Source organism: Mobula birostris, chromosome 28, assembly GCF_030028105.1.
Source record: "Mobula birostris isolate sMobBir1 chromosome 28, sMobBir1.hap1, whole genome shotgun sequence".
In the NCBI taxonomy this organism is placed as follows: domain Eukaryota; kingdom Metazoa; phylum Chordata; class Chondrichthyes; order Myliobatiformes; family Myliobatidae; genus Mobula; species Mobula birostris.
Genome location: NC_092397.1, coordinates 36,375,643 through 36,388,395, shown reverse-complemented (window position 1 = coordinate 36,388,395; position 12,753 = coordinate 36,375,643). Strand labels below are relative to the sequence as shown.

Genomic DNA, 12,753 nt, shown 5'->3' with positions numbered 1-12,753 from the left:
AAATTGTCAGCGTGGCTACAGCAAGCTTCCCTGTGAGAATATTACTTCCCCTTCACTGTAACCAATCCCTGTTACACCAGCCCCAGTTATCCAGGAAGAAAGCCCAATGATCTGTGTTCCTGATGCCCTCCCTCCGGCACCAAATTGTTAGCCAGAAATTTAAGTGTACCAACGTACCATATCTTACCTCGGAAGCATGTGGCACCTGAAATAATCCTGAAATCACCACCCAAGAGTTACTATTTCCTAACTTTATGCCCTACTCCTTAAATTCTTTTTGCAGGACCTTGTCTGTCTGTTGTTAGTTCTAATAAGGAACATGACCTCTGGCTGTTCATCCTGCCCTTTCAAAATGGCCCTTACTTTCTCAGAGACATCCTTGGCCATGGCATGATTGGGGTAACGCATCATCCTGCAATCTCACTCATTTACACACATACTCCTGTCTGTGCCCCAGTTATAGTGTTCGCTGCATGTGATTCATATCTTTCCATACCCGTGTATTTATGTGCTTTCTGTTTGTAATGAACATTGTTTGAAAATTCATTCATTGTATTCTTCTCTGGTTCAGCTCAGGCAATTTACTTATGCATTCGCAAACAAAGGAGACTGGACATGTGTTGAAACCACAGAATTTGTTAGAACTCGTACGATTTTGATATAGAACAAAAAGAAAACTGATATCTACAGTATAGCTATACATAATTCGAAACAATACTTATCCACGAAACAAGCCGATCTCTGTGAAAGAGTGGAACCACAGCTGATCCGGCAATGTCACAGAGCCGGTTTCCTTGCTTCTTTCCTTCTTTCCTCCCTTCCTCCCTCTCCCTCTCCCTCTCCCTCACGGTGTCTCTGTCGCTTTAATATCTCGCTCCCTCTCTCATTCTATTCTCTCTGTCTCTCCCACACGCCCACTCCCTCGCGCTCACTCCCGCGACATCTTCCTCGTGTCCTCTCCCTCGCGCGCTCTCCCTCACGTGCTCTCCTTTGCGCCCTCTGCCTCCCGCCAACTCCCTCGTGCGCTCTCCCCCTCGCGATGTCCCCTTCTGTCGCTCTCCCTCGCGCTCACCATCGCCCGCACACTCTCCCCCAGGCCCTCTCCATCACGCTCACTCTAACGTCATCTCCATGGCACCCTCTCCGTCGCGCCCTCTCCCTCACGTGCTCTCCCGCGCGCCCTTTCCTCGCGATGTCTCACTCGCTCTCTCCTTCGCGCCCTCAGCCTCGCGCTCACTTTCTCTGTCTCTCCATCTCTCACAGAGAGACAAGTGAACGGATCGGTTCTCTGTCTTCAATTGTAAAACAGGAGCATTCTCCTACAGGAAGATAGTTCAAGTTGGCAGTGAGAGGGAGACTGTACAGGTAGAGATGGAGGAGAAAAGGAAGGTGAAGGAAAGGACGGGTTTTGACGGGAGCAGGAGTGGTTGATAGAGACGAAAGTAAACCCCAAGATCAGGCAGTTTTGTCAGAACCGGGAAGCAGGGAAAACAGGTTCTCCTCAAGCTTCAATTTAACAGGGCGAGAGGTGAGGCGCAAAAGGGATTTTTCTGGGATGGTGAGGTCAGTGATGCCGTCGGGCTCAGCTGTGAACAGTTGTTTTGTAACTCTAAAGCAACACACACAAAATGGAAAAGATTAAACAGTTGACAGGATTCTGGTGAACTGTCTCGGCAGGAAAAATCGACAACTTACTCTTTTCCATAAATGCTGCCTGGCCTGCTGAGTTCCTTCAGCATCTTGTGTGAGGAAAATAGTAAACAGTCGACGTTTCCAGTCGAAACCTTTCATCAGGATGTGATTTTGTGTGAGTTGTTTTGTATTTCGAGCGTCTGCAGATTTTCTGGTGTTTGATTTGTAACTCTGTTCATCACATTGTTTCCATTTACCCACAAGTGGGTGGATAGAATTGGGAGCATGAAGGCAGCTGAATTGTAAAACTTTGCAGCGTTTATTTCTAACGTTTCATCAGTTTCAAAATCCGATTCAATGGGTATTTCACCGCATTCCTCAGTTCCTCTCGGAATTTGCTCTGAGTCAGGGCGTAAATACACGTGTTGGTGCAGGAACTGAGAACCTGCAGCATTTCCGCTGTGTGTTCTGTGATGTAAAGGGGATCCGTGACAGAATAAAGAAAACTCATTGAAATCCGTTGATAGATTGAAAATACCACCTGTGTTCCCCACAACAATATGAAACTACCGGTGATGCTGAAGAGCAAAACGATGGATTTGCGTCGGTTCTCCATCTCCCGGTCCTTGTCATTCTCTCCACTCTTTTGTCCCCGGAGCCCCCTGCGGGCTCGACTGGCCGCTAGAATCCGCCTGACAGTCAGAATATTGAACAGCAACATCAGAAAGAGTGGGAGACAAGGGGTTAAAATGCGGTGAAAAACCTCAAATGCCGACCATGAGAGAGAGTTTTTGAAGCTCAGTGTAAGAACACAATGCCAGGGAACACCGTCAATTATTTCTCCAGGCTCGAATATAAAGCTCCAGGGGACAGTCTCCAAACAGGCCAGCACAGTCACTGTCCCGATAACCACAGCCGCCGTTCTCTCGGTGCAATATTTTGTTTTCAGCTTCTCACAGCAAATAGCCACAAATCGATCGACGGTGAAAGCGACAGTCAGCCAGACTGAGGTCGCAGTGCTCGCAAAAATCAACCATTCACCGAGTCTGCACACAGGAGTGATGAACATGAATGATCGGGGAAAATAAATCGCAGCAGTCCACTTCATCAGCGGATCGGAGATAACGACCAGGAGATCGGCCGCTGCCATTCCCACCAGGTAGCGGGTGATACATTTGGAGAGACCGCACTTTCCCCGGGACAGGATCACAATCGCCACCAAGTTCGCTGGAAGAGAGACAGGGAACAGCAAGTTGAGAAAACACTGAGCAGAAGCCAATGCAGCAGTTTGGTGGAGACAGAGAAGGAGTTTACACAGTAAAATAAATTACACAACCTCACAAACAGACATGACGCCTCCCGTTGACTCCATCACAGGGAAGCAGGGGAGAGGAATTCAACGTCCAGCAGCAAACTCGGTGCCGTAGTCAGATGTCTGTCAGATGGAAGACGTTTCACTCTGAAGCACTAGGCCGGCTTTGTTAATTGACTCTGCAATGAGTTCAGTCTGTTTTCCATCAGCTGTTTACATTCAGTCATACCGCAGACATTTATTTAAAATCGACAATAGATTCGATCTGCAACACGAAAGTCCACACATTTGCTAAATTGTTACTAGCAATTATTTGTTTGAGTCTTGCTCCTAACTCAGAAATCCGCTCACATGCAAATGTAGACGATCAATTAGTATAATCTCCGCGGGCTCTATAAACAGAATATTTGCAAATGCAGTGCAACTGCTGCAAGACCAAACGCACAGAGACGGAACATCCCATTACTGATCACAAACCGCTGGAAGAATACTGTCTGACAAATTCAGTTCCACCGATGTTGGCGGATTCGCTAAATTCCTGCAGCGGTTTGTTTCTAGATCCACATTCCAGCATCTGTCGTCCCGGTGTTTCCACTCTATTCCTGAATAGCGGAATACCGGGACTGGAATGTGAGAGTTTAAACCGGCGGCAGAAGCAATCACCACATTGGAATTAAACTTCAACATCCGCCCACGGCAGCTGACACTGCGGATTACCGGGAATTCCGAAGGCTGAAATAAAAGGATAGTAAACGTCTTCTATCCGCCAGATGACTGGATACACCATTTCAGTGAGAATCTGTGATTTCTGTTCCTCCTGTGTTCACAGCGCCGGCAGACAGCTGATGTATTCAAAATGGCCCTGATTTATACAGAGGATCTGTCTCCCGAGATACGGTTATACACCTCACTAACTTGCTCAGTTACAGTTGCTTGAACAAACACTTCCATTCAATACCTTTGTCTCTATTGTAAATATTCGGGCGATTGGAGACAAATACATGAAAATTCTTTGGCATTACCTCAGCAGAGTCTCTGGTGAAAATAGGCCGGTTGATTTAGTTACAAAGACTGCGTTTTGTCACGAAGCAGCGACATTTACATATTTCGTCTTTTTGTTGGCTGATTACTGATTTCTGAACGGACACCAGCGACACAGACCGATCTCCACTTCCGTCCCTACAGTTTCCCATTTTGTAAATGTTGTTTAGTACTTCAGCTTCTTCCTGATATCTATCTATCTATCTATCTCTCACTCACTCACTCACTCACACACACACACACACACACACACACACACACACACACACACACACACCGAGAGAGAGAGACAATTGTACTATTGTATTTCTATGCTATATCAAATGTCCTGTTGTACACACTGGACAGGTATATGGAGAAATTTAAGGTGAGGAGTTGAATGGAAGGCAGGCTTTGAGGGTCGGCACAACATTGTGGGCCGAATGGCCTGTACTATGCTGTACTATTCTATGCTCTATGCTTACTATAAATTGCACATTTAGATGGAGACGTAACGTAGAGATTTTTACTCCTCGTGTAAATGAAGGATGTAAGTTATAAAGTCAATTCAATTCAAAACCCACAACCACAGATTCGAACAAAGGTACAATAGTGAGACCGCGATTAGGATGGAAATGGTCAAATGAGCACATTGCTGACTTACAATCAAGAGAAAATATGCAGATGTTGGAAATCCAAGTCAACACAAGAAATTCTGCTGAGCTCCTCCAGCATTTTGTGTGTGATATTGCTGAAGTCACAGTCTTTAATGGGCATCTCAAATCTGTCAAATGTCAAAAGAAATTGAGAAGAAATATTTCAATCTGCAAAGGAATGGGCAAACTGGTTAAATAATAAAGAAAAGTACTCCAAACAGGGAGATGAATAGGTAAAGGAGAAAATAAGGCAAATGTGAGATAACACGTTAGCTGAGAGAGAGAGAGATCGACTAACAGACAGACAGGCAATTAGGCAGACAGCCAGAAAGTAGGCTGCAGGATTGAGATGTTGCTCCTGTGTCTGTCTCCTAGTCTCTGCTACAGAGTGAGGGTGTAAGAGTCAATCTCTGCTGGTCAGTTTCTGGCGCCTTGTGTAAATGTAGGGTTGATTCTCTACCGGTCAGTCTATGATACAGTGTGAGAGTGTGGGTTTTATTCTGTATCTGTCAAATCACTTTGTACAGAACGTCTTCATGATTTTAGTCTGAAATCTCCCTTTAACCAGTCTCCACATGTGGCCCTATTTCCTCGTTGAAGCATTAATTTTGAAGTAGTAGCTGGCATCCAACTTACCTCCACCCAAAATGATTCTGAACACTTTTATTGCATCTTTTCTCATTTTACGTCAAAGTGGGCTGAACATATGTAATTCTCAGTTTTTCTGCATAGTTCACATCCTGCAATGAGTCTAGTCGCCCTTCTCTGAACTCTCTCCAGAGCCTTCACATCCCTCACAAAATATGGGAATCAAAATTGTACACAAGGCTTAATGTGTATCCTCACAAGTGCATCACACAGCTTAAGGAGAATGTCGCGAGAACTCCTCTGAGCATATTATATAGCCCAACATCCTAATAGCCTTCCGAATTGCTTCAATGCATTGTCTAGATGTTGATAGTGATGTCTTCTGGAACGCCAAAATCTTTCTCATACAATGCACTTTCTGACTGAGGACCCCCATTGTATATTTATATCCAGTAATTCTACTTCCTGTATGTAATACTACTTACATTGAACTTCATCTGCCATTTATCTGCCCACATCCGGATTGTGTTTAGATCCACCTGTATTGATTCTGTGCCTGAATGTTATCAGTCCAACACTCTAATTTTGTGTCATCTGCAAACGAATTTGTTCTGTGCTTATCCAAATCATTAATGTTAATTAAACACAGCAGCGCCCCTAAGAATGGTTCTTGTGGAACCCCTCTTTTAACATCTTCTAGGATGAATACGATCCTCTCACCATAACTCTCTGTTTTCTGTTTCTGAGCCAATTCTGCTCACATTCGCATCCCATACCTGAATCCGTACCTCCTGTAATTTGATTATTAACCTCTTCTGGAGTACTGTGTCAAGAACCTTCTGGAAGTCCAAATAAATGATATCAACCTCTCTATTGTTATAATAAATTTTAGTTGCCTCTTCATAGAACTGCAGCGTATTAGCAAGACGTGCTTATCCTTTCTGAACCCATGCTGGCTTTCTCTTAACATGCCAGTTCTTATCAGCCGCTTTTCAAACTTGTTCTTTATTAGTGTATCCTGTTCTTACCTACGTCACACCTTAAGCTTACTGGAGCATAATTACCAGGGTCAGTGTGGTCACCCTTCTTATATTCTGGGAAAATGTTAGTCCATTTCATGTCTTTACGGATTTCACCAATCTTCACAGAACTTTGAAAAATACTTGTTAGGTACCTGTATTTTTAATCACAGACATTTTTTAAGTACCCTGGGATATATGTTGTCTGACACTGAGATTTATAAACTTTCAGCCTCTTCAGCTGAGACAGTACCTCATTTTCTAAGATCGGAGTCACTTTAAGCAACTTTAATTCTTGCTACACTTACTAGCATGTTGATGACTCTACAGGTGAACACTTTGGGAAAATAAGAGTTAGGAATATCCTCTCTGTCTTCTACAGCATAACTTCACAGGTCACTGTTATACTGAATGCACCTAAGTACCTCCTTACAGTTTCTTTCATGACTTCAGTATTAACAAAATTTTCGGGATCAGTCTTGGCATTATCAGCAATATCCTTCTCAACCTGCCATTGGCAATCCGAATTTCCCACATGGCTGTAGCTCGCATATTTTAATATCCCCAATGGTAAAATGTATTACTTTCTGTTTCTGTATTCTTTATACAGCTGCCTTTTCTTCATTTTTGAACATATATTTATTCATCCATATAGTTTATCTATTGATTTATTGCTTCTCCTGACCTTGGCCATGGAGATTTCCTGCAGTGAATCGATGCCATTGTCCCTCAACTGACTCAATGTCAAGCAGTTCCTTCCAGTGAACCTTCCGTGTCAGCACAAACCTTGACTTCCTGAAATTCAATTTCATGGCTTTGTTTTTTACTGATACGTTTCCCCAAAGTACTTCAAGATTAACTATATTATGACCTTGTGTTCCTAAAGGCTCAGCAACTTCCTAACTCAAAATTATCCCTTGTATGTTACAGAATGTCAGATGTGGGCAGGCCACCCGACTTGTTGGTGTATTAGCATACTGGGTCAAAAAAACAATCCAATGCAGAGTAAAGTATAACATCTGCAGAGAAAGGTAAACCATAAGGTGCAAGATCTTTAGGAGGCAGATTGTGAGGCTAATCATTCATCACATAGTGCTAGTCTCATAGCAGTGCGATAAATGTTGTCATTAAGCCCCTTGGTACGTGCTGTTAGAGTGATTTCTTAATGATTCCTGTGGCTTTGCAACTTTTATTTCTCCCTTAAGGGAGATATGAGCGTAGAACTGAATACCTTTCGGACAGCGGTTGGTGGGTATTTGACAAAGTGGTGAATGTTTACCGTGGGTATACGGGGATATGGAGTTGGGGTTCCAATGAATTCTTGTCTAATATTGAATGGAGAAGTGTGCTAGTGCAGCAGAATGGGGATTCTTCCTCCTAATTTTAATGTTGGTCTGTCTGTATATCCCTGTGGTGTAATAACCAGGACTGTATACAGCGCTTCATGTGTGGCCCAACTTGTGCTTCTATAATCCCAGCAGAGCCACCTTCTCTGGCATCCAGTACCTGCAATGAACAAAGGCAAGTCCCCACGCAGACTTGAAATGACCAGCTGAACTGAGCCCCTATCAATGGAGATTTGTCTAAATGCTTTTCAGAGTCCATCTGGCCCTCTGTGTTTCGTCTCATTCCATCACCAAACAAAGGCAACTCTCCATCCATCTGTTAACTGACCAATCAAACTCAACCCCTACCTTTGGAGATCTGTCCTCATGCTTTCCAGAGTCACTCTGGCCCTCTGTGTTTCTTCACATTCCACCATTTGCAATGCATCCCCTGGCCTTGTTTAGACACTCCGTCTGCATTGTCTCACTTCTGCATGGATGTGAAACATCAGATTTCAATTAAAAACTTCCTATTATTAATCCACCTATGACCTTCACCACTTTTTAAAATCTCAAACATCACTCTTACCTTCCTCTGCTCAAAGGAAAGGAAAGTCACACAAGGCGAGTACTATTAGAATATTTATTCATATTGGGCTTCCAACCGTGTAACCGGTGCCGATTACAACCAATGTTTTGATGACAAACTCTGCCACCCTCATCAGGATTGATGCCTGTTGGCATCGAGACTTCGGTTATATTTGATACCTGCACCGGGCCGGAATCCTGAGAAAAGTTTATTTGTCAAATATGTTGGGAAAGCAGCAGATCCTTTTTCATTCATTCATCTCGTATTGGTCTAATAGTATGTCATATTTCTTCCGAATCATCACAGGGAAGGTGAGACTCTAATTCAGCCCTGGACCATGAATTTGCGCTTGGTCTCAGAAGGAAATAACTCTCATGGCTATGGCCCTGACCCTGTCTACGGTAACTCCCCTGTCTCATACCCTCTCTTTCCTCCTGTTTCCCATGTACACAAGGGACAGTATCTTACAGCCAATAAACGCGCCACCAGCTCGCCTTTGGTCTCTGTAAGAAACCGGTGTGGTCTCCTTCTATTTGCACCATCCAACACCGGGTCTGTGGGCCTGATCTCCGTGATCTTCAATGTCAAGGGTGTAGCAGTTTTTAAGCGAGGTTCTCAGGCAGTCAGCTTGAGTCCACTAACACTTTTTGGAAACTTTTGCCCGTACCTGATTCTACAAATTCCTTTAAGTTCGAAGCGAGATAAAGAAACAATGGTGGTTTCCCTGTGGCAGGGAAGGATAAAGTTAGGCAATGCATTAGTGATAGGGGACTTATTAGTTAGGAGTACAAACAGGAGATACTGTGGCTACAAAAGAGACTCCACGATGCTGTGTTGCCTCTCGGGTGCTAGGGTCCAGGTGTATCAGAGCGGCTGCAGGGGAAGGATGAACAGCCAGAGGCCGTGATACATATTGGCACCATGTCATTGTCAAAAAAGGGGAAGAGGTTCTACTGACTGAGTTTATAGAGTTAGGAAATAGGATGAAGAGAAGGACCTCCAAGGTAATAATTTCACGATTACTCCTGGTAACTTGGGCTTGTGTAGGTGGGAATAGCATAACACATAAATAAATGAGTGACTTGAGGAGATGGTGCAGGAGGCAGGGTTTCCAGCTTGGATTATTAGAACCTTTTTTCTGGGCAAGGGATGACCTGTAGAAGAGGGACAGGTTTCACCTGAACTGGAAGGGAACTAATATGCTACTAGTGAGGGTTTAAACTAGTTTAGCAGGGGGCTGGGAATCGGAGCACCAGGTCAGTAAGTGAAGGATTGGACATGAAGGTAGATATCAGTGAAAGCATGGCCAGGCAAAATCAAATTAACAGGTATGATGAGAGATATAGTTTAAATGGAGTGTATTTGAATGTTTGAATGGAGTGTATTTGAATGTAAGGAGTACTATGACGGAAGGTGATTTACATAGAACATGTATCAGTATGTGGAACTACAATGTTGTGGCCATTACAGAGACTTGGTTGAGAGATGGGCAGGGATGCGTGATTAATTTTCCAGGCTTTTGAAGTTTTTGAAAATATAGAGAAGGAGGTAAAAGAGATGTGAGTTGGACTACTAATCAGGGAAATTATCACAGGTACGCACAGCAGAGACATAGTGGAGGGTTCAGACTCAGTCCATTGAGTAGAACTCAGGAACAGGAAGGGTGCAATCAAACTAATGGGATTGTTCTACTACCTGGTGTTGGATAATAAGCCTATTCGGCTGACTGCCCTTTCAGTGGGTTTGCAGTTAGGTGGCAGAGAACACAACTACCCAACTTTAAAGATAGCTGTAGATAGCTGTGAGTGAAGTACATAATAAGTACTTTCCTTCTGTATTTACCAAAGGGAAAAGGTGTGGAGTGGGAGACAGTGCTGCATGCATAAACACGTCAGGGAGTTTGGACGTCAATAAGTAGAAAGTATTGGGTCTCCTAATGAGTATTAACATTAGACGAGATTGCTGGGGTCTTGATCAGTAGCTTCGTATCTACACTTGGCACAGATGAGGACCCAGAGGACGGGTGAGTCGTGAATGTTATACCTGCATGTAAGAAGCGAACAAGGGGAAATCTGGAGAACTGCAGACCTGCAGATGGAAATTGCTGGAGAAACTTCTTCATGATAGGATATATGAGCTCTTAGAAGCAAGGGCCTAATTAGGGAGAGCCATCATGTCTACATTTGGGGCAGGTCCCATCTTCACAACTTGAGTTTTCTGGCAAAGTGATGAAAGAGATTGGTGATGGTAGAGCAGAGGATATCGATCTACATGGATTTTACTAAAGCATTTAATGAAGTCCCTCCTGGTAAAATTAAGAGAGTAGTGTTTGAAGAGCCTTTTTCGGGCTGGAGATCTGTAATTAGTGGTGTTCTGCAGGGATCTCTTCTGGGACCTCAGCCTGCAGCTCAATAGGCTAACACATAAATTCTGTGGCTGCTTTTAATTTCTCCTTTTCCCCAGTTTACAGTTTGAATTTTTAACTTTTATTTGTCAGATATTAGAGGGGTTAGTTGTCATTATGTCACAATCTTTAAGATGTAGAAGGCAGCTTTCTGAATCCAGCAACAGAAAGGGAAAAACTTCGAAAGAAAAATCAGAAGATATGCCTGTCTGGGATAAGAGTTTAGAACATGCGTTGATGGCTCTCGACAATAAAATAGACAATAATACTTCTGAGATGAATTCATTTCGACAGAGCTTTCAGTTCTTAGAGGAGAATATTATTTCCTTGAATACTGAGCTTAAAGAGTCGAAGCGTCAGATAACGGATATTTCAGCCCGCTTGGAATGGGCTCAACGCAAGATTATCGATTTGGAAGCAAGGTCTCATCGGAATAACATTCCAATTTTTGGACTGGAGGAAGGATCTGAGAGTGGGAGTTTATTGGGCTATTTTGCTAATTTGTTTCAATCTCTGTTTCCGGATATTCTACCTCAGCCTCCCGATATTGAAAGAGTGCATAGAATTCTCACTTCAAAATCTCAAGATCCGGATAAAGCAAAGTCAGTTTTGGTCAGTTTTCTTTATTTCAAAGTTGAAGACCAAATCATAACATATACAAGGAAACACAGAGTTTTTAAATTTATGGGTTCCGAGATTAGTTTTTTTCAAGACTATCCACGGGAATTTATGGAACAGCAGTTCAAATTCCTTCCAGCTATTCCCATCACTTCGCTATCCAGCCCGATTAAAATTATTTGCAAAGATTCGACTCCACGTGTTTTTTTGGAACCCCAATGCGGCATTGGGCTATGTTAATTCTATTTTGGAGGTGGCCGAGGTCTGAATGGTATTAGTCTGCTGAATAATTTTCTGAAAGAAAACAGGCTTTGAAGATTTCTGATATGTTGAAGATATCCTTTGATTGATGAGCTATTGAAAGAAGATGTGAACTTCTTGATTTGACTGATGTATGACTTTTTCAAAGTCTGTTTGGTATACTGAGTATACACAGCGGACAGATTGTTAACTGGTTTGATTGTCTGTTTTTATTCTTCCTTTTCTTCATTAGTTAAGTGATAGTTTTCATAGTTCATAGAGAATTGTTCATAGATATATATATAGCGAGGAGTGCTCAAAAATAGATAATTAGTTTCAGTTTTTCTGCTACAACCAGTGTTTTTTCATCGGGCAGTAAGTCAAAGGGATAAAGAGATTTTCTTCATTAGAGATTACATTGTTTAGAGAAGTCTGAGCCAGCAGCTTGACAAACACTGCTAGGTTTGCTAATGTATCTTTTCAGTAACATTGGAGAGTGAAGACGGGACCCTGAAGGAAACGTTCGACAGGTTTGGAAAGGATCGACCATTTCTGAATTCATTCAAGAAGAAGTCATCTGCATGAGATAGCTCTGCTAAAAGTGGCAGGAAAGCTGTGCAAGATTATTCTACGGAGGAAGGTCAGTGCCTTTAAAATCGTTTTATTTCCGTCGCCGTGAATCCTGTGGAAAAGGCAGGATCCAGCTGGGAGTGGCAGTGACGCCGTGTCTTCGAGGAATTCGTTACTTCATGAAAGTCTCTCCTAATTGACTGTATAAATCTCTTGGACTTTAAAATTTACCATTCGAAGAACTGTGTTTGAATTTACTGCTTTAAGAACTGTTTTCACATTTATCGCTTTAAGAATCAGTACTGAGTGACGAATTGTTGAACATCCGCACAGTGGTTAACTTCCAGTTAAGGTGTTCATTTTTTTTTTATTGTTTATCTGTGTTTAATAAATGTTTGGTTGTTTGTATATAACCTGTCTCGATTGATATTCATTGTTGCCGGTTACGTAACATAATTTGTGGGGGCTTGTCCGGGATCTTCTTCCAAATTTTTGAGTTTAAGTGCTGGTAATTGCCATTCTGATTTGGAAAAGGGAAATACCCCTTGTTTTTTTTAGTTTCATTGGTGTGTGAGCGGTATTCAGCAGCAATGAATGTTGACGATTTTATGGTCACACCTGACCCGGTGTTTTTAGAGAATGTGAGAAAAGCTGTTGTATTGAAGATTTCTAGGAAGTTGGATATTAAGGGAATTACGAAGAATACCACAAAGGCTTTAATACAAAGAAAATTCACTGAGCATTATATCTGTATGAAAACTTTTGATGATGAGGTGTTAG

At 42.7% G+C, this 12,753-nt stretch overlaps 1 long non-coding RNA gene across 1 annotated transcript in view; it reads left to right on the top strand.

Moving 5' to 3' along the window:
- LOC140189094 (uncharacterized) overlaps nt 1-12,037 on the top strand; it is a 144,526-nt gene extending 132,489 nt beyond the window's left edge. Inside the window, exon 4 of the long non-coding RNA XR_011883450.1 lies at nt 11,888-12,037. This is a non-coding gene — a long non-coding RNA (uncharacterized lncRNA). The remainder of the gene's footprint in view (nt 1-11,887) is intronic.
- Nucleotides 12,038-12,753: the final 716 nt, after the last annotated feature.